Source organism: Canis aureus, chromosome 19, assembly GCF_053574225.1.
Source record: "Canis aureus isolate CA01 chromosome 19, VMU_Caureus_v.1.0, whole genome shotgun sequence".
Taxonomy (NCBI): Eukaryota; Metazoa; Chordata; class Mammalia; order Carnivora; family Canidae; genus Canis; species Canis aureus.
The window spans coordinates 24896141-24918815 of record NC_135629.1 but is presented as its reverse complement, the minus strand read 5'-3'; the positions used below and the strand labels follow the sequence as shown (position 1 = coordinate 24918815).

The window sequence follows — 22675 nt, the reverse complement described above, 5'->3', positions numbered from 1 at the left end:
TTTTGGTTTTCTTTCTTTTTCTTTTCTTCCCTTTCTCTTCTTTTGTAAATTAGAGATCATAAGAGCACCGGGCACAGCTATTATTAACATTAAATATATACTTAGCACAGTGTCTAGCACATAGTAAGTACTCAGAAGGTATTAGCTAGTATAACTACTAATAGAGTTTCAGTGTTAGAAGTAGGCTTGCTAGTGGTCAGAGGGGAAGCACACTTAGGAACCAAGCAAGACAGAGTGAGGTGGGGGGAAATGTCACTTCTCTACTAACCTGGCTTCTCCCTACCCCGGTTTCCAGGAATCAAGCAGTGGGAATATTTGAGAAAGCTATCTGTCATTCTCCAGGGGTTCCGACTTGCAAGGGCTCAACAATCTACTCATTTGACTTATTACCAGGATGTATGATTTTGAGGTTTGTGTCAAAGGAACAGCCTTGTTATGGTTGTTCTAATTAAAAGAAAATTATATAATATATATTTATGCATATATTTTTAAAACAGGCTTAGCTTCTAATAACTAAACAAAGGAAGAGAAGGGTAGTCTAATGACTGATTAAATCATTTTCGGGGGATCCCTGGGTGGCGCAGCGGTTTGGCGCCTGCCTTCAGCCCAGGGCGCGATCCTGGAGTCCCGGGATCGAATCCCACATCGGGCTCCTGGTGCATGGAGCCTGCTTCTCCCTCTGCCTTTGTCTCTGCCTCTCTCTCTCTCTCTCTCTCTCTCTCTCTCTGTGTGACTATCATAAATAAATTTAAAAAAATTAAAAAAAAATCATTTTCGGTGCATGTTTGACTGAAAACTTATGGCTCCAAATTTTTTTTTTAAAGATTTTTAACTTATTTATAACACACACACACACACACACACACAGAAACAGGCAGAAGGAGAAGCAGGCTCCATGCAGGGAGCCTGACGTGGGACTCCATCTCGGGTTTCCAGGATCATGCCCTGGGTGGAAGGCGGTGCTAAACCGTTAAGCCACCGGGGTTGCCCGGCTCCAAATATTTTAAATCTGTGGTTAAAACAGCTGAAAATATACCCAGGACCATCAGGATTTAATTTGCAGATAGATATGTATATTTTAGATTTATTTCATTTTTAACTAGAACCAAGCATTTTGTAGATACTTTCACAGTATCTTTTCACACTAATGAAGTGTCTTTTTAAATTAAACTTTTTATTTTGAGACAATTGTGATAATCTCAAAATGTAGGTAGATTCACAGGCAGTTGTAAGAAATATCATATACCCTTTACCCAGTTTCTCTCAATGGCAAAATATTGCAAAGGTATAGTACAATATCACAGCCAAGATATTGATATTGATACAATCAAAAACAAAACATTTGCATGACCACAAATTTATTCATGTCACCCTTGCATAGACATACCAACCTTCCTCCTGTTCCTACTCCCTCCTGAATGCTTGGCAAACATTAACTGCTCTCCATTTCTATAATTTTGTCATTTCTAGCATGTTATATGGATAACATTATATAGCATGTGATCTTTTGGAATTTACTTTTTCACTTAGCTTAGCTTGGTATCCTGGTAATACTAGTTTCACAAAATTTTCTCAACAAAAGTTGAGAAATATTTTCTTCTCTTCTATTATCTGGAAGAGACTGTATATAGTTAGTGTTACTTCCTTAAACATTTGATAGAATTCTCCAGTGAAATAATCTGGGCCTGGAGATTTCTTTTTTGGGAGTTTTAAAATTATAAATTCTATTTCCTCAATAGCTATAGGGCTATTCAAATGGTCTACTTCATATTGGGTATGCTGTGGCAACTTGTACTTTTTTTTTTTTTAAGGACTGATCCATTTCATACAAATTGTGAAATTTAGTTGTTCATAGCATTCCCTTATTTTGCTTTTGCTGTCTGCAGGATCTGTAGGCTATCCCCTGTTTTGTTCCTGCTATTCGGAATTTGTGCCTTCTGTCTTACTCTTTGTCAGCATTATCAGATATGTGATTTTCAGATATAGTCTTCCATTCTGTGGGTTGTCTTTTCATTTTCTTGTTAATGTCCTTTGAAGCACGAAAGTTTTCAATTTTGGTGAATTCCAACTCATCTGTTTTTTTGTTTGACTGTTTGTGCTTTAAGTGATGTACCTAAGAAACCACTGCATAATCTTAAGTGATGAAGATTTACACTTATGTTTTTTTCTAATACTTCTATAGTGTCAGCTCTTGCATTTACATCTTAGTCCATTTGAGTAGTTTCTTATGAGTGGTGTGAGTTATAGGGTTCAATTTTATATTTTGCACGTGAATACCTTTCTTTTGATAAATATTTCTAGGACATACATTTTTCCATAATTTTAATTTCATTTGTCTGCAGTGTTTATAAAGATTTTGTTTACTTATTCGTGAGAGAGGGAGAGAGGGAGAGACACAGGCAGAGGGGGAAGCAGGCTCCACACAGGAACCTGATGTGGGACTCGATCCCGTGACCCCAGGATCACGTCCTGGGCCAAAGGCAGGCACTAAACCTCTGAGCCACCCAGGGATCCCAATAGTGTTATATTTAAAGTGAGCTTCTTGTTCAGCCATTATTTTCTCATGTATTTTGTTAGTCCTGCATCTTTTTCCTATCCTTCTGGGATTCCAATGACATGATCCAATGACTAGATCTTTTGTTGTAGCCCCATGGATTCCCGAGGCTTAATTGATTGATTAATTAATTAATTAATTAATTTAAAAGATTTTATTTATTTATTCATAAGAGACACACACAGAGAGAGGTGATGTGGGACTTGATCCCAGGACCCCAGGATCACGACCTGAGCTGAAGGCAGTGCTCAACCATTGAGCCACCCCCTATTTATTTTTTAAGTCTATTTTCTTCCTATTAAGGTTGGGTAATTTATGTTGCTTTATTTTCAAGTTTAATATTCTTTCATCTATCTTCTCCAAGATCCATCTATTTCACCATTTTCATCCCATCCACAGAGGTTTTAAATTTTGATTATTATGTTTTAGGTTTAGATTCCATTTGTTGTTATTGTATTCAGGTTTAAATTTTCCATTCTGTTTTTCTTATATCTTCTATTTCTTCATTAAGATATTTTATTCCTTTGCTGAGACTTTATGTTACTTGATCACCAAAACATTTTTATGGTGGCTGCTTTAAATGTTTTCTCATGTGATTCTAACATCTATGTCAGCATTGTGTTGGCATTTATTGATTTTTTAATTAAATTCAGGATATTCTTGGCTCTTAGTATGATGCATGGCATTTTTTATTAAAGCCTGGACATTTGGGGTTTTATAAATATTTGAATATTTCCGAATCTTATTTAAGCCTTCTGTTTTAGCTGACTTTTCCTGACATTATTAGGTAAGGTGGGAGTTCCTGCTGTCCACTAGTGTTTTAGTGTGGATCAGGGATGCTTGTTACTAGTCTTGTGGTGATGAAATCTTGGCTACATACTCTACCTTTTGTTACTGCTTTAGCAGAATGTTTGGGGTGTTTTGTTCAACCTGGCAGAGGTGATATCTAGGTTCCCACATCTGCTTTTGCTGTTGCAGGCTGGGAAGGATCCATGGTGGGTTTTTTTGTGATGTGTGGCTGGAGTAGAGTAGTTATTTTCTGAAAGCTTTCTGTCTTGCAAGGCTGCCCTTTTGCTGGCCTTTGTCTGGAGAGAGCAGAATTTAGTTGGAATTTCTTTTGTCTGTGCCTCTTAGAATTTCTGGATTGCTGATTTCTTCAGTCTAGAATATATAAAGCAAGACAACCTCCCCTCCAAACTCACACACATACACACACACATACCAAACTTGAAAATACCCAAACAGAACAAATCCAGAAAACTTATCACTGTGTGTTCCTTAGGTCCAAGAGCCCCCACCCAGCTCATCTGTCTTCTCTTTACCTTTCTGAATTTCCTTATGTTTCCTCCTTATGTAATGCACAGGATTTTTAGTTGTACTTAGCAGGAGGAAATAAGAAAATGTATTTCTACTCCATCTTTCCTGTGATGGAAGTCCCTTGAACTCTGTCATTTTAACAGCTAATAATTTTTTATTCATTATAATGTGCATTTTGGTTTTTTAGAATAGACACGAGACAAACACAAATTTTCTTCTCATGTGTTCATCGCCTAGTCAGGAAAGCCCTCTAGAACATGTATCAAGCAACCTTTGGCAATAAAGTTAGCATCACATTCTTCCAAAAGGAATATGTTGACAGATATGTAACACATACAATTCAAGGCTGGCCTTATACTGCTGCATTTAAATCTGTGCGTATTATGCAGTTTTTATATCTTAAATAGCTTGTTAACATACTACCAGCAACCCATTCCATTTGGAATTAAAACCTTTCTGTAGACATTAAGTAGCTATAGAAAAAGCAGAAATCAGCATTTTAAAATTGGTTTATTTTATAACCAAATGTCAACTAATTACTCCAGTAAGTTGAAAATTCTTGCTTATATTAAGCAGGGTTATGTTCATTTTCAGAGAAAAAAAAAATCCTGTGTCATAAAATCTCTCTCTTTCCCTCCCACCTCCTTGTTATAAAAAGTTAAGTGTTTCCTCATCTGGGTTTTACTATAGGAGTCACATAAATGACCAGATTTATTAAGCATAGACTTCTTGAGAGCATTCAGGAAAGTGAAGATTACAGCCTTCAATCAATGAACAACTCCTTATGGATCTGCAAAGCCTGATCTATTAGCCCCTGTCTGGGGCCACTGCCAGAAGCCTCCTTTAGGGAATTGTTTGGCTCTGTCTCTTCTCAACCAGTCTTTCCTTTGACTGGGGTTATATCCAAGGCATGCCTAGATTTCCTGTCTTCTGCTCTCGCCTCAATTTATTACATCACAGGAAATCCCTTTCTTACCTGTCCCCATGCTTTTGTTTAGCACTGGTCCACCATTCTTTTCTCTTCCACCTCTAGTTACTTCAGAACTCCTAGAATCAGTTACTTCTTCACAAATATGGGAGCAAAGATTTCGAGAGACTAAAGTGGTTTCGTTAAGACATACATATTAATAGTGAAACAGAGGATAAGAACTCCCATTCTATAACAAAAAATATTTCTATCTTTGTTACATTTCTAGAATTTCCTCTCTCTCTCTCTCTCTCTTTAAGATTTTATTTATGTATTCATGGGAGACAGAGAGAGAGAGAGGCAGGGACACAGGCAGAGGGAGAAGCAGGCTCTATGCAGGGAGCTTGATGTGGGACTTGATCCCGGAACTCCAGGATCATGCCCTGGGCCAAAGGCAGGCGCCAAACGGCTGAGCCACCCAGGGATTCCCCCCTCTTTCTCTTTTTATTAAATTTCTATAATCTCCCTAGGGGCAGGGAAGGGGGGAATAAAATATCACTAACAATGGGTGATCAATGGTAAGAATTAACCCATATCAAGAAAAAGAAAGCCATACATAGATAAACAAAATATGGCAAAATAGCTAGAGCCTTGTAATTCAAATTCCCTTGGAATTATCTCGAAGCCAATTCACCTGGTGTTGGAATCTGGAGAGAGATTGGATAGGTTCCCCTTGGTATTACCAAAGAAGTAGTAAAGCATAAGCTACTAGTTGACATTTGTTGTAAAATAAACCGACTCTTTTGCTTGAAAGTGACAGAAAGCCAACTGAAAAATGCTTGAAATAAAGGAAAAATCACTGGCTCATGTATTCAAGAAATAGGTTTCAGACACAGGTTTTTAAAAGTTGTGGTCAGGAATATATCTTTGAATAGTCCTTGGCTTTGCCTTGCTGTGTTGACTTAATTTCCAAGTAAGCTCGACTTTTAACATTTATATTATTTATTTATTTATATTTTTAATAAGCAGCACCAGGCTTGCATCTTACAAGCTCAGACACTCTTGCGGAATTAAGGTCTTTTTTTCCCCAATAGTCCTGGTAAAAATCATGCACATTTTCTGACTGGAACTGCTAAGATCAGATGCTCAACTCTGGACCAGTCAATCAGCAGAGGACTGGGATGCTCAGACTAGCTTAAATTCCTAGTGCATTTCTTAACCCCAGAGATGGAATCCGTTCTATTTAAACTACATAAATTCAGAGTAAGGTAGGAATATTTGCTCCAAAAGTATATTGAGATCCATCAGCAACAAAGGAAGGAAGGGATACTATGAAGGTAGATCAACATTTATCTATTGCCCATAGAGGAGATCTTAATATAGCTAGAGAATGAGGTCAGGGAAAATTAATCCCATGAACACCAAAACGTTCCTTGCCATCCCTTGTTTAAGTATCCCTTCTGAGTTGGGGATAGGATACTTAAGATTCAGATTTCTTCCAAAATCTGCTTTAGAATCTTCCTAAACTTTTCATCTATCACATCCGTTTTGTTTTAGGATTTTGTGTGTCACCTTTGCCCAGAGGCCATGCTAATTGTCTCAGCCCAATTTTAGTATATGCACTGTTTTTTTTTTATTTTTATTTTTTTAGTATATGCACTGTTGAAGCAAGCACACACACCCTTTTTGTTTTAAAGCTATCCTTTTTCAAAGCATGAGCCTTCAAGACACATTTTTTAAAAAAAGAAATTATTATCCAATTTTATTTCTTCCACTTTGGTTAGTCATGTACATCAAAGCAATATAGACCCTTTGTGAATATACTTTATTTTAGCAAAGTTACAGTCTAGGTAAGTTTGAGAGGATAGGCTAGAAATGTAACCATCTCTCACAAGTATTTTTTTAATGGAAAAATGAATTTCATGTTCCACACAACTAATTTACAAATGAACCATTGGAATACAATCCATTTGCAAGCACATACTGCTAAGAAATCTAGCAGATGCATCAATGAACTTTAATTACATAGGATCACTTGATTAACTTAGTCTTCTTCCTCTATTCCAATAACCAGGTATCTTCCTGGAGCAAAGTTAAAGCAGATATGATATTATATATGAGTTGGGAATAGATGACCTCGATATAACCATGCCTTAAACAGAACTCACTTCCCTTCCTGATGAGTATAGGAAGAGGTTAGGAAGGTAATCTCATGTTAGTGAATTTATCAGAAAATCTTGTTTCCAAACAGATTAAAAGGTTTTTTTTTTTAATTTTTTTTTAAATTTTTATTTATTTATGATAGGCACACAGTGAGAGAGAGAGAGAGGCAGAGACACAGGCAGAGGGAGAAGCAGGCTCCATGCACCGGGAGCCTGACGTGGGATTTGATCCTGGGTCTCCAGGATCACGCCCTGGGCCAAAGGCAGGCACTAAACCACTGCGCCACCCAGGGACCCTGATTAAAAGGTTTTAATGACTCTTAACATAAGCATAATTTTTGAGCTGATGGTTTTAGAGGAGCTCTTTAAAGAATATAATTCTCAGAAGAGAACTTCTCAGGGGTTCAGAAAAGCAGTGTTTGTTATTAGTCACTCTCGTGTGCTACCTTTGGCTTCCAGACTTGCAAGACTGATGGCACTAATGTTAACTACATTTCAACCTTTTGGAGAGACTCCATCCATCCATCTATCCACTGAGTATACACAGGTATAGGATTCTGAAAGATGGGGCCAGGCAGGCCATTGGGCCCCAACCCTTAAGCTTAAAGTAAACTTGAATTTTGACAGATGTGAAAAGCTATACATATTCATGGGAGTAGCATGAGGCCTCATCAAAAATGTTGAGCCCAGCTAAAATCTGAGGGGTCCTAGAATAGCTAAGTAGAAGGTTGAAAGAACACCCTCAACCTGAATCTAAAAGTTGCTTGATTTCAAGGGAAATTCTCAGGAAGTGGTATAGATGTTTTTGTGGGAGAAAATGGAAACAAGTAAGAATGAGTCTCAGGACTCTATAGTCCGATGGGGGAGATTGATGTGGAAAATTTCATTATAATACCAGACAGAGAAAAATAGTTGCTATGCCAAAAGTACAAGCTTTGGGCCAAGGGAGGATTCATGAGAGCTATGCCCTGCATTCTTGACCTTGTCTGTAAGCTTGACGGCCTTTGGCTCCTACCACCTCTGTGGTGAATATCTTATTCTGTATGATTCTAAACAAGGAGAACCCCCTTAGCCCAGAGATTCACAAACTGGTTAATGGTTAATGGTACCTCTAGGCCAAAAAAATGCTCAAGAGTTTTATTAAGTAGTTAGGTCCAAACAATTTAAAATGTATAACGTACTTATGACCTAAGAATTTAGTAGCTGTTTGAAAAAAATACACATACACTGAACAAAAAAAAATGCCTATTTCATTTTTAAATAGTCACAGCTATTTACTAATAGATGGGTGTGCCTGTTGGGTACTGTACCACTTCTCAAACCTTGGTGCTAAATAGAACACTGCCACCCTTATTTCCTGTTGGATGGTGATTTTTTTTTCCCTGGCATTGGCTTTTTATCACAGAAGCTGCTGAAAACTCAGCTTTGCAAAGGTAGGCTGTCATCAAAAAGAGATGGAACTAATGTTGAAGCTGTGAAATACCACAGCTATAAATTCATGCAATGGTGACAGATCTTGAGGATCTCTGTTCCTTTTACAAATATGAAACACCATGCAGTGCTCTTGTGTTTGCTCTAGTGGCCCGTGCACAATCTGAGAACTCAGACCTTGCCTATCCTTTCTCTGTTTCTCCTAGTGATATCCTTGTCCTCCAATCCCCAAGTCTTATATTTGTGTCTGAACAAGGAGCATTCTGCTGAGTCAAAAATATGGACTCAGAGAGTTGCCAGTAAACTAAATCAACATCAGTTATGTTAAATTGAACTATACCCATGGTGATGAAATATCAAATCTGAGGAGGATAACAGAATACACTTACTACTTAAATTTAGAGTCAGCGTAACTTGATGTGTTTGTAGTTTTCGTGATTCAGAAGCACCTCCAAGTCTTGAGATCCAAGATTATTCATTAACATGGTTTTAGTGAGTTCAGTGGGGCCCAGTTTATAGATTTATGTTATCAGAATGCCAGTTTTATATTAGCTGTACTATGTGCAATATATTATTTCTCTAATTCCAGTAACGTCCAATTGGTCTAGAGCTGCAGATGACTTTAGAATAACTGTGTTTCCTGGCAGCAGTGAAAGAGAGTGAGACATAGGTTTGTGGGAACAAAACATTTTCATGAAAATGGAGACCCAGTAGATTTGCCAAAGTTTGTTTGTTTGTTTTTTTCAGGACAGGATGCATGAAAGGGATTAATGTTTCTGAAACATAATGTAGTTTTTTTTTCTCATTTAAGTAAATCTTGCCCGATGATCCCCATTAAATCCCTAGCATCTGTTGGGTTAGAGAAAGGACAGGTACCAATCAGAGCAAAGACATCATTGCTGGGCTCTGTACCTCAGAGAGAATATTTTGGAGTTCACACAGTAATTGGAAACTTTAGTAAGCATAAGAAGCAATTGAAGGATTGCTAAGAGATACTGAGTCCTTTTACAGAAACCCATTCAGAGTTTCTGGTTCAGTGGATGTTGGGTGGGCCCCCAGAATTTGCATTTCTAATAAGCTCCCAGGTGATATTATCGTTGATTTTCAGACCACAATTTTGAGAACCACTGGCCTAAAGTGACCATAGTTCTTGAAAGTCCAATGTACTGAGAAAGGGGTTTTGTAAATTTCAGAGCCTTCATTTCCATATCAAAAGCAAAGCCTAGAGCTCCAAACCTGGAGTTTTATCACAAATAGATATTAGTAGAAACCACCAGCCATGGTGGTGCTGATGCAGAAAAGTGATAAAGGATTGGGATAGGAGACAAAATGATAATAAAGAGATGGAATATTCTCACCCTCCCCTTTCCCAGCACCACCTTAGAGTCTAATTTAAATGGCATGAAACAACAATCATTACCTAATATGAGGAAATTGAGTATTATCCAAAGATGGTGTCCACTTTCTTGCCTTGACAGGTGTCAGACTGCTCATAAAAACTCTGCTAGGGTGTTTCAGAGTTCCATTCTATTACTATTAGATTTTTCCCTCTGCATAAAAATATTCTAACTGCAGAATCCCAGGGATAGCCTCATGAACAGTTTTGCATACATGGCAGTGAATTCACTGGAGACTTTGAATAAGATATTCTACTGCTGAATGAATCAATGTTTTCCAAAGCATCAGGCATCTCCCCATTCCTTTTTTTTTTTTTTTTTTTTTTTTTTTTTGTGAGCACAAGGTTTGACAGGGCTTTTAATTGTTGACAATCTTCCTTTTGTTTCCCACTGAGGACAAAAACTATATCCTTTTTGCAATGGGCACAACCCTGTAATGGCATTCTCTCCTATTTGGATATGACAGATACCCTCGCAGGAGCTAAACTCATTTCTGCACAATGTACTTGAGACTTGGAGAAGTAAACCACAATTTATCTCCTCTAAATAGCACTCCCCATTTCAGAGCATAAGGCAGATAACCTCAACGTGAACTTTGCCTATGGATGTTTATCTGCAGCCTCCAAGTAATATGGATTTATTCTGGTAATATACAGACCATTTTGCAGATAATGTCGAGAGCAAACATTTTATTACTGATTTCTTGTAAATTACACATGGCTGTGTTTTAATGGATTTTCCTTCCAAGCCTCAGTCTCATAACATGAGTAGTTATACAGATTTTTATTATGATCTTGAATATTGACTTTTAATTATGCACTGGTTAACAAAACAAATAAGGCTGTCATTTCCATCAAGGGAGCACTAAGGATAGAGGGTATCTTTTGACATCCCTCCTGCCTTCTCATCCCAGTACTACTCATTTTAACATCACCCACACCAGGCATAAAAATGTAAAAATCTCACATTACTTTAAGAAGACCCTGGAGCAGTTTTTAATTACGTTTATCGCGGAGGATACATGGCTTACAGTAATGATAGTTGAAGGGCACCCTAACAACCATATTCAAGGGTAAAGAAGGCTGTTCCAAGAGGTATATGAGACGTTTCCATCTCAGTGGAAGATTGAGTGGAAAAGAACACATTTAAATTGAAGCCAAGAAAGGTAGACAATGGAATGAACTTCCTGACCACAAGAATATCTGGGGAAACAAGTCATTAAAAAAATCCAAGAACTAAACTCCACTCTTTCTGATACATTTCAGTTCTTAAGATGGCCTTATAGAAGATGCAGCATCTGACAGCAATGGCCCAAGAGCCTTGCAAATCTGAAGTCAGCATCTAGAAATGGTGACCCCTCTAACACTGCTCCCATTCTAAGACTCAGTGAGCTCATCCTTGGAGATAAGAAGAGGTGATGAGGAACTTCTATCAGATGTGGTATTTTTAGATTCTGTTTCTAAGTATGAAGAGGGTTAAAGGCTTTTGAATTTCTTTCCTGGCTATTCAGGCAAGAAAATAGGTCAAGAGCTCAGTAAGACCAAGGAGATCAGTGGTTTATTTCTGTATGGCAGTTAGCACTCTCCTTAACCCTTTCTCCCAAAAATATCCTGAAATATATCCTGTGAGGAAATATTAGCAGTGAAGATAAAGTCAGGGTATTGAGGTCTAAATGAGTGTTGGTTGTTTAATAAATTGTGGTGAGAGATATGAATGAGAGAATGAAAATGAAATTTTGATAATGGTATAGTTGGGATCAAATCAGGGTAATATATTTTTATTGAGAACTATAGAAAATCAGAGTAAGGAAGGACCTCAGAAATGAAATTTAATCCATTTTTAAAAAGTAAAGGGGCAACTGAATAATGGTTTGTTTTTTTTGTTTTTGTTTTTGTTTGTTTTTTTTTTTTTTTTTTTTTTTTTTGATCATCTGAATAATAGTATCAGAGCTGGGAAGTAAAGCCAGTACAAAAGTGTTTAAATTACATTATACTCTTTTGGGAAGCCAATTCTCTCTGCAATTTGTCTTATGGAAAAATCTAGAGGTTTTCCATTTGTTTGCTTTTCATTTGTATACACAACAATAGCCAAAACCCTAAACCGGATATTTGGCTTAATCTGGGAAAAATAGAAACTACTCCATTGTTTTACCTTGTATTAAAAATTCTTCCATTACTTCTGTCAACTTGGTAAGTGAAGTAATTAAGATTGTGTTAATTACTTTAAAATTTTTTCACTACAGAAAATAGTTTTATCACTGTTATAAGGTAACACTTTCTCAGACCATAGCTAACAAGAAAAGTTGTTGCTGAAATACATATCAACTACTCCGTGAGTCAATGGGGTTCTTCAATTTTATCAGTTGACTGTTTCCTGACTTAGTTGAAATGGAATGAAATCTTCACCGTATTGAGAAAGATTGGGAGTCCATGGTCACTTTGGATGGAAAGTACATATATTTTCAGAGCAAAGATGAGAGTGGGCCATTTTTCTCAGCATTAAGGTTGTCTTAACACTTTTGGAGAAAGAAGCAACTGCCCCATAAAATTTCATCCACTCTGGCCAATTATCAGAAATTCTTTGTATCCTGATAATAGAATCAACTCTCCCTGAATAAAAGAACACAAAGAGACTGCAACCTGAGGAAGCTATGTTTATTTCAGAGTCTCGAGGAGCCATGTGTTGTTAAACAAAATATAAAATGTGCAATAAACTTTAGGTATAAAGGACTTTGTTGGCTATAAAGTTTTATTTTACCGCTGTCCTCCTATGGCTAAACACGTTCAAGATCAGTAAAATATTAAAATATTCAAGATGACAGAACATGAAGCCGAATTCCAGAAATGCAGCAGTGAGAAAGGATGACGAGGGGCAGATCTGTATCTGTGGCTACACTGTCATCTGTATAAAGCCCATCACTTCAGCATGTACTTAGTTAAAAAGGACACAGAGCATAGAGGGAGCATCCTTAATTGATCATCTCCATTACTCTTCACACAGACACCAGTTGAAACTGAGAGTGACAATGTTAAGCCAGAATCTTGTTACAGTGAGTAGAATGCAAGCACTTCCATCTTAAACAGTAAGAATGTTGAAGAATTTTCCTGAGGCCCAAATTGTTGTTTGCATAAGTCTGTGGTAGTTCAGAAAAATGCATACTGTTTTTGAATTTCCCTAAATGCTCAGGGAGGCAAGGGTTTTTATTTTTAAATAGAAAACCCCTTACATATTGTCTAAAGAAAGCCTTTGTTACTGAAATAAGTCTCTCAGTGGAAAATTATAGTTTTCACGGGGAGCTATCCCTACTAATCAGACTCACGGCTGGTTTGGACATTGCAAAATTGCATTATATTCCCTGAGGATAGGAATTACTAAGTAAGGGAAGCCAATGCTTAAAAACAAGATGATGGTGTTTTCCACTGAACCACTTGCAAAATAGGAAAATTCTTTTGGATCTTTTGTCAGACTTGCGAACATGATTAGGATGGCGTTGCCAAAAGCCACCATTTTCATTTCTGTTGGAGTATCACTGTTATATTTGAATTTGGTTTTTCAAGTTCTAACTTTCTGGTAGGTACATTTGGTTTATTGAGGTTTTCACTGTTCCTTGCTTATATAGGTATTGTGTGTGTGTGTGTGTGTGTGTGTGTGTGTGTAGTTCTCATTATTATATCCTCAGCTTCTAGCACAGTGCCTGCCCACAGTAGCCTTTTAATCAATGTATTTTAAGGGAAGACATTTAGACTTCTTACTTTTGTGTCCTATTTATAAAAGTTATAGTTATTCATTATAGAAAAAAAATTAAGCGATAATGGAAAAATAGAAAAAAAACTCACTCATAATCTTACCATCTAATTTGGATTAATTGGTGTTAATATTTTGGTGTGATTCCAATTACCTAATTAGTATTTGTATACATGCACACACACAAATAGACCCAGAAACACAGAATAACATACATATATCCATACATATATACCAGGCACTCAAATTGGTATCAAACCAAATATTTGGTTACATATTCTCTCTCCCATGTAAGTTTGTTTTAAAAGATTTTATTTACTTATTTATTTGTTTGAGAAAGGGCACATGAAAGAGGGAAAGAGAGAGAGAGAGTACAAGCAGGGAGAGGGGCAGAGGGAGAAGCAGACTCCTTGCTAAGCTGGGAGCCCGATGTGGGACTCCATCCCAGGACTCCGGGATCATGACCTGAGCTGAAGACAGATGCTTAACCAACTAAGCCACCCAGGAGCCCTCAATTTAATGAGTTGAGAAAATATTTCATCTAATATAAAATTGTTTATAGAGTTCATACGATCCACTCACTAAACTCTCAAACCATGAACTTTGCAAACTGGAGTTGAAGAAGCTTCCCTGTTTCTCCTACCGGCTAGTAATAACACTTACTGAGCACCCACTAAGAGCCAGAAAGTCTGCTAAGCTCTTGATTCACAGTATCCTGTTTTAATCTTTACAACAACTTTTTTTTTTTAAGATTCTATTCATCTATGCATGAGAGACACACAGAGAGAGGCAGAGACATAGGCAGAGGGAGAAGCAGGCTCCCCAGGGGGAGCCTGATGTGGGACTCGATCCCACCACCCTGGGATCATGCCCTGAGCAAAACGCAAATGCTCAACTGCTGAGCCACCCAGGCGTCCCTCACAACTTTTTGAAGTAAATCCTATTTGGATGTACCATCTATCTATCTATCTATCTATCTATCTATCTATCTATCTATCATCTATCTATCATCTATTATTTCTATCTATCATCTATTATTTGTCTATGATTTGTATTTTTTGAAATAAAATTAATATTAACATTATATAAATTTCAGATATACAATAATTCTATATTCATTCCATCTTCATTCATTACACAGTGATCACCTCAAAAGTTGAGTTACCATCTATCACCCATTGCACCATCCCCACTGCCTTCTCTTCTGGTATCCACCTATCTGTTCTCAATGTCTATAAATTTGCTTTTATTGTTTTGCTTGTTTGCTTGCTTTGTTTAGATTCCACATACGAGTGAAGTCATACTGCTTGTATTTTTCTCCTGATTTATTCCACTTAACATAATAGCTTTGGGGCCATCCATGTTGTCACAAATGACAAAATTTCATTCTTTTTATGGTTGAGGAATATTCTATTGTATTTCTGTACTATTTCTGCTTTATCCATTCTTCCATAGATGGCATTTAGGTTGTTTCCATATCTTGGCTAATGTAAATAATACTGCTATGTATATAGAGGTGCATATATTTTTCCAAATTAGTGCTTACATACTCTTAAGATAAATACCCAGATATAGAATAGCTGGACTCTATGATTGTTCTATTTTTAACTTTTTGATAAATCTTCATATTCTTTTCCATTGTGTCTGCACCAATTTATATTCTTACGAACAGCATACATTTTCTCCACATCCTTACCAACATTTGTTATTTCTTGTTTTTTTGATGATAGTCAGTCTAGCCAGTGAGAGGTGCTACCTCATTGTGGTTTTGATTTGCATTTTCCTGATAATTTAGTGATGTTGAACATCTTTTCATGTGCCTGTTGGCTATTGGTATGTGTCTTCTTTGGGAACATGTTTATTCATATTCTCTGTGCATTTTTAAATTGGGTTGTTGGGTTACTTTGTTGCTGTAAGTTTTATGAATTATTTATATATTTTGAGTATTAACTCTTTGTCAGATACGTAATTTGCTTAGGATCTTCTTTTTAAAACCTGTAGAGTATAAGTAACTCACCCAAGTTCACCCAGGGGTAGGTGGCACAGCTGGGTTTCAAACCCAAGACTGTGAAATCCAGACCCTGAGCTCTGAAATCCTGAGCCTAGTATTGATTTGGCTATTACATAACTGTGTTACACATCTGAACACATGTTTAAGCCTCTCTCCCTTTTGATTACTTGGTCTAGTTGATCATATTTCTGAAATATCCCATTTTCCATTTTCCCATCAATGTCTTAATTGTTTTCAATAAGGGACAGTTTGCCCTCCATGAGACATCTGGCATGTCTTTTTTTGTTGTTGGAGTTTGAAGGGGGATACTACTGGCATCTATTGAGTAGATGCCAGGGATATTGTTAAATATCCTAAAATATACCCACAGCAAAGAATTCTCCTGCCCAAGATGTTATTAGTAGCAAGGTTGAGGAGTCTGCCTTAGCTCATTTCCACCTCTTTTGTCTAATGATAAACAGCTTCCTAATTAGTTTCTCTATCTTAAGTTTTGCTCTCACACTGTTGCCACCGTTATCTCTTTGAACACAGATAAAACCATGCCACACCCTTACTCTCTTTGGCTCCGTAGCTCGTGAGGACTGCCTATGCTCAAATATACATTCAAACAGTTCTAGATTTTAGGGCTTCAGGAAACTGATTTAACCTCTCTAAATTTCAAATCCATTACCTAAAATAAAGGAAAAAGAGCTACTCCTAACTTTGATAGGGTTCTTGTGAGGTTATCAATATTTCATGGCTGGCACTAGCTAAGTCCTCAATAACTCTTATCCATCATTAAGAAAAAACTGTTGAAGGTTTCCCCCCTCCACATTCATTCACCTATTCATTGGTTGTAATACATAGTAGTTAAGATAACGAGCTCTGGAATCAGATTTCCTTAGTTTAGAATCAGTTTCCCAAATCAAATTTATGTAACCTCAAACAATTTACTTGGCTTTATGAAGCCTTAATTTCCTTGCTTCTAAAATAAGTATAGTAACATACAATTGATAAAAGTATTGTGACGATTGAATATGGGTACAGTAGCTACCATGTTGCTGGCTATGTATAGGCCCTAGGTAGGTAGGGGTTACTCTCACCTGGCTTGTATTTTCAGAGCATCTACTCTGTGATCGATCCTCTTCACATTGTGTCTGCCTTCTAATAAGTGGTGCAAGTGCCTGAATCTCTCATTAAAGAGCTTGTTTTAGGGCAGCCCAGGGGGGGCTCAGCGGTTTAGTGCCACCTTTGGCCCAGGGCGTGATCCTGGAGTCCTAGGATTGGGTCCCATGTCGGACTCCCTGCGTGGAGCCTGCTTCTCCATCTGCCTGTGTCTCTGCCTCTCTCTCTGTCTGTCTCTCATGAATAAATAAATAAAATCTTTTTTTTTTAAGAGCTTGTTTTAAAAAGGTACTTTTTAAAAAAATCTCCACACCAACACTCCAAATATAGATGATAATAATACCATTTCTGTCAACATCTGCCTGTCTTTCATGAAGTTCTGCTGGCCAGTATTTCTTTCAGAAGATACCATGTATGCATCCGCTGATGTGGGGATGTATGGTCAGTCAAAAGGAATCTGATGTTCTTTTGCAGTGGAAGACTCTCCTCCATTTCAAACCCACCTTTCAAGCTTTCTTTCTGGGAATGATACAATAAAAAGAAATCTCTTCAAGATTATGATAATGGCTCTCAACTTTCTCCATTACCCTAGAGCTGAAGGGATGATAGTGACATATTTCTGTTACAGGAGGAACTCAATGGCTGCTTAATTTTACATGTGAATTTTGAATGCTTTGTATTTGTTAAAATCCAGATTACATTCTTCTCACTAAGCAAGTGATCCAATGTGATTAGTATAATACATTCTCCTCTGTTGCCCAACATTGCCAGAGGCAAGGTATTACTTAGGGAACCAGCCCCTTCCCCCCCAACATATACACCCTTAATGCAAAATAAATAGATCTGTAAAATCATTATGGAGCTAAAATAGCACTTAGAAATGTCTTTTTATTGTGAAAAATGGCCAAATAAGAGTTGTTGACTATTTGTAGCCCTGTAATGTAAGTCAGATAAATTGGTGCCCAGAAGTCTGACATTTCAAAAGCCTGAGAATATGTTGCATTTTTTCTGATATGTCATTTTTGTAATTCCCCCCACTATTTTCCTGTAGCAAGAAGCAATTCTTCTGTGCCCAGGCAGTTCAATTAGAGCATTGTAAAAGTTGTCAGAATGACTTCAACATAAGTGCCCCTGAGCAATAGGTATAATTTTGGAGAGGAACAAGTTCTCTTACCACACTGATGTGGGCACTTGTGTTAACTAATTTGGAAAAAGAATGCACCATCTGAATTTTCTCAATTCAGTTAACCTGCCCAGAGACTTAGAAACATTCTGTCTCACCTAGAGTGGGTTCTGTGCTTGGGTCCGCTTAGCATCCTTGTGGGCTTCTTTAGCCAATAGCACCCTCACTGTGTTCTCAATGTGTATATATTAGGTGGCTCCACCTCTGGGTGGTTGAGAAGATACCCACAAAGATATCCTGCCCAAGCATGGGCAGGCCTTAGAGATTGACCTCTAGTGGATAGAAATGACACAGTGTAACATTTGAGACCAGGTCAGAAGTCAGTGAACTTTTTCTGTAAAGGGCCAGATAGTAAATATTTTTTAATTTTTCAGGCCATATCCATATTGTCTCTGTCACAACTACACAGCTCTGCCTCTGTAACATGGAACACAAATGCTTCCATACCCTGCTCATATTGCTTTGTATAGGGATGGATGTGCATCTCACTTTGATTCAATTGGACTCAATTTCTTGATCCTTACAATGAGAAAGGGTGGAGGAGCTGTCTTTTTGCTTTGTTTCTTAAATGGATGACATGTAAGCCTGGGGATATTAGTGTACATTCTGATACCATACAGGAAGAGTCTCTCCATGACAATAATCAATGAAAAAGACAGCAGGGGAGGGCAGGGAGAGAGTGAATCACAAATGGCATAATTTGAGTACCTGTATGGAACTATTATTGAGGGTTAACCCTGGGAATTTCAGTTATAAGAACCGACTGTTGTTGGTGGTTGTCAGGGATGGGGGATGGAGAGTAAGTGAAATGGGTGAAGGGAGTCAAAAGGCACAAACTTCCAGTTATAAAATATGTAAGTTGTGGGAATGTAATATACAGAATGGCAACTATAGCTAACGATATTATGTTGGATATTGAAAAGTTGTTAAAAGAGTAGATCCCAAAAGCTCTCATCACAAGAAAAAATTCTGTAATTCCATAGGGTAATTAATGGATATGATAATCATTTCTCAATACATATTATATATATAATATATTTATATATATTCACATACCAAATCATTATGTTATATACCTGAAAATAATATAATGGTACATATCAATTATACCTCAGTAAAAAGAGCCAATTGTTGTATTATATATATTCATATATCATAAATGTATAGATTGATGAATTTTTAAAGAAATAGATGCAACCATGGGAGCAAGATCAAGAAACCAAAGTTCACAGCTCTCCCAACCCTGACTCTTGCCTACCTTCAACTAGTCCCCAGTCCCCAGGGGTAATCGCTATCTTGAATTTTGGCAGCATAGATAGTTTTTCCTTTTTTAGTGCTTTGTACAAATGTGATTAGATGCTATATACTCTTTTTCATCTGACTTTTTTTTTAAAGATTGATTGATTGATTGATTGATTGATTTATAATAGAGAAAGAGAAAGAGAAAGAGAGAGAGGCAGAGACACAGGAGGAGGGAGAAGCAGGCTCCACGGGGGGAGCCCAACGCGGAACTGGATCCCGGGACTCCAGGATCGCACCCTGGGCCAAAGGCAGGCGCTAAACTGCGGAGCCACCCAGGGATCCCCTCATCTGACTTCTTTTATTCAATATTCTGTCTATGAGATTTCTCCATGCTGTAGTGTATAGATTCAAATTGTTCATTTGCATTGCTGTATAATTTTCAATTGTGTGAATATTAACACAGCTTATTTATTCAGTCTGGGTTTGGTAGGCATTTCCAGTATTTTGTCTATCATGAATAGTGATGCCCTGAATATCTTTGAACATGATTTTCAGTGGAAATTTGCACACATTTCTACTATGAATGTACCTCATAATGAAACTGCTTATAGGAAATGCGTATGTTAGGCTTTATTAGAAATGCCAAATGGTTGTGCAAAATAGATATTCTTCCAGCAATGTCGGAGAGTTCTGATTACTCCACTTTCTTGTCAGCATTGAGTATTTTCCGTCTTACTCATTTTTATTATTCTGAGGGGGTGGTGTAATATTACATTATGGTTTTTAACCTACATTTCCCAGATGTAAGTTTATAGACCATTTTGATATCTTCTTTGATGAAGAGTTCAAATCTTTTGCCCATATTTCTATTGTGATTTCTCTTTTTCTTATTGATTTATAAGAGCTTTTTATATATTCCAAATTGTGTATTCTTTTTGAGGAAATATAGATATGCCAGTACATTTTAAAATGTAAGCTTGAATTGAGACTTCATTACTTAAAACTGACTTGTTACGAATATGATGTGGCTGAAACATTGTTCGGATACAAGAACAATAGTCTCTTTTCTGTTCCATGAAAGGAAAAGACCAGACATGATTGCTTGGTTGAATGATAGTTAAGAATTATTCTGACTTTCCTAGGTAGATTTTTATTATTAACTACAACTTCATCACGCAGGAACATAGAGTGGCAGCCCATGTCTCTTTCTCTGCTAAAATGGGAGAGTCAGAGAGGAAGGGATATTTAATTTAAGATAGACTGCATGGATAAATTCCCTGCATTTCCTATCTTCTCTATTTGTATTTTAAAATAATTTGCACAAAAAAATAAAAAAAAATAATTTGCACTAGAATGCACTGCACTGTTGCTCTTTGCTCCTGTGTCCATCAGAATCTCTGATGGCCTTCATGTTGGTTCTTAATGGTCCTTCAGAAGCCCACACGAAAAAAACTGCATTTCTGATGGAGCAGGCAATGGAGCTTCTAGGGTATAAGATTCTTCAGGGAGTTCCTAATCTTGTCAGAAACTCTCAAATTCTTCCTTTCTTTCATGATATTAGCAGCAAGATGTAAATCAAGCACAATACTTCTAATCAGTGGGGGAAAAAAATCTTTTCTATTCTCTTCAAAAATCTACCTTCATCTCCAGATAGCACATGTATATGTTGGATTTTTGAGGCTTTCTCTCTCTACACAGCCTTATTATTAATTCAACCTTCAAGTTCATGCTGGTAGGGGAGTCCATTAACAACTAAAAAAAAAAAAAAACTAGCTAGGATACTGGGAAGAAATGGAAAATGACAAATCAGTTAAAATGGCAAATCTAAAATAAACATTTGTTGATAAATAAGACCACATCCATCACAGGATTATTAATATATTTGGCTTTTTAGAATTCAGATATACTGAAGGTCTAAGAGATTAGATGATGCACAGGAAATATTTTATTAACCACTTTACTGACTTGCAAGTAGATTTTATACCAATCATAAAAACATTAATCAAAAGAGTTAAATTTGAATTTTCTGTTTATAAAAGTAAATAATGAGATAACAATTACTTTCAATACATCAAGCATGGGAACCTAGTTTAATTTGCCTTCTGAACATGTTGTCATTTAGTCTTAAGATCTGTTAAAAGTGGGTTTTCGCGTGGGGTATGGCTAGTATCTTACAGGAAGTGAGGCACAAAGGATTTAGAGATAAATATTAACTCTTCCTTACCCATACTCCCCAGCAGACAGTCTAGTAAAAAATTACAATCTTTTAGGGTTGATGCATCATTCTGAGGAGATCAATTTCATTCATGTAGTTATGCTGATACTGCCTATAGTTTATCAGGCATGGTGAGGTGTCTTGCCTTTACCTTGGTAAAGAAAAACAAGATGATCAGATTGTGAAACCTGTCAACTTTGATATCTGATCATGTCTAGAGAGTTGATGGCCTTGCTTCTTAGGATCATAGTCAACTGCTTTGCATCAATAATTTAATATGGGAGCATTTTTGAGATGCTACACTTTCCTGTCATGCCTTGCTGTGCCAAATATCTATCTTTCCATATTCATTATGACCTAGTAACTCAGTGGGCTTAGTTACACTTGTTTTAATTAAAGTTTCTCAGGAAGGAACTAAGAGGGCTCATCAGCTTAAAATACTATCTGTGGGCAAATTAGAGAAATGTTAATTAAAATTTAAGCATCTAAAATAGTTACCTAATTTGGATTCATTGCAGTAAAATTTGAAAGGAATTTCCACATCTGAATTTAGGTACTAGTTTTTAAAAATCTGGTATCATTCAAATTTATATTAAGGGAAGGATTCAAGATGGCATCATTACTACTTATTTGGAGGAATGGGAAAGAAGTAAAGAGACAAAGAGCAACAAAAGAAACAGAGGTTAGTAATACTGACCAAAAGGATAATAATCCTGCCACCTATACATTTGCATAAACGTTGATTTACCTACAGACTAATCCTCTGGCATTAGATTGAGCAAACAGTGTAATACCCATTATAGAAAAAGGGATATTAGATGATTTGGCTAAATTATTTTTAATAATAGGGCTAGGCCTAGAATTGAAGTCTCTAAATTGTCTATTTGAATAGGTATTGAAAATACATCAAAACAAAAGCAAAACCTCTAGAAAATTAAAATAAACTTTGAGAAGCAAAATAATTATTATTTGCTTTATTTTCACTCAATTGATAGTAATATCACGTAGAACTAAAGTTTGTTTTGTTTTTATACCATGCACTGTGCTAATGACTCTCTATGAAGCAGGAATCATTCCCACTTTCCAGGTAATTTGTCAAAAGTTACATATGGTGACCACCAGAGGAAATATTATCAATATTCTATGAATATTCTATGAACAAACACATAAACTAATAACAATAAAAGCTCCTGTAAAACCTAGTGCCAAGATCTTGGTTTCTAATACTATTCTCCACACAAAAGAACAAGCATTTTTTAGAAAATGGCTGATTCAGGCACGGGGGTAGGAAATAAACAAGATAAGCCTGGAGCATTTTGTGGAATCAGGTTAAGTAAGTGCCCTGAAAAAAGAACAAACCCACAATGATAGAGGTATGTCAAAGAGATATAGAAATTAATTAAAAGAG

The 22675-nt window shown here is 36.8% G+C and overlaps 1 long non-coding RNA gene across 5 annotated transcripts in view; it reads left to right on the top strand.

The window, feature by feature from the left end:
• LOC144289767 (uncharacterized) overlaps nt 1–22675 on the top strand; it is a 72412-nt gene that overhangs the window by 18287 nt on the left and 31450 nt on the right. For all 5 annotated transcript variants that reach the window (XR_013357683.1, XR_013357681.1, XR_013357684.1 and 2 more), the window contains 2 exons: nt 296–409; nt 11034–11182. This is a non-coding gene — a long non-coding RNA (uncharacterized LOC144289767). The remainder of the gene's footprint in view (nt 1–295; nt 410–11033; nt 11183–22675) is intronic.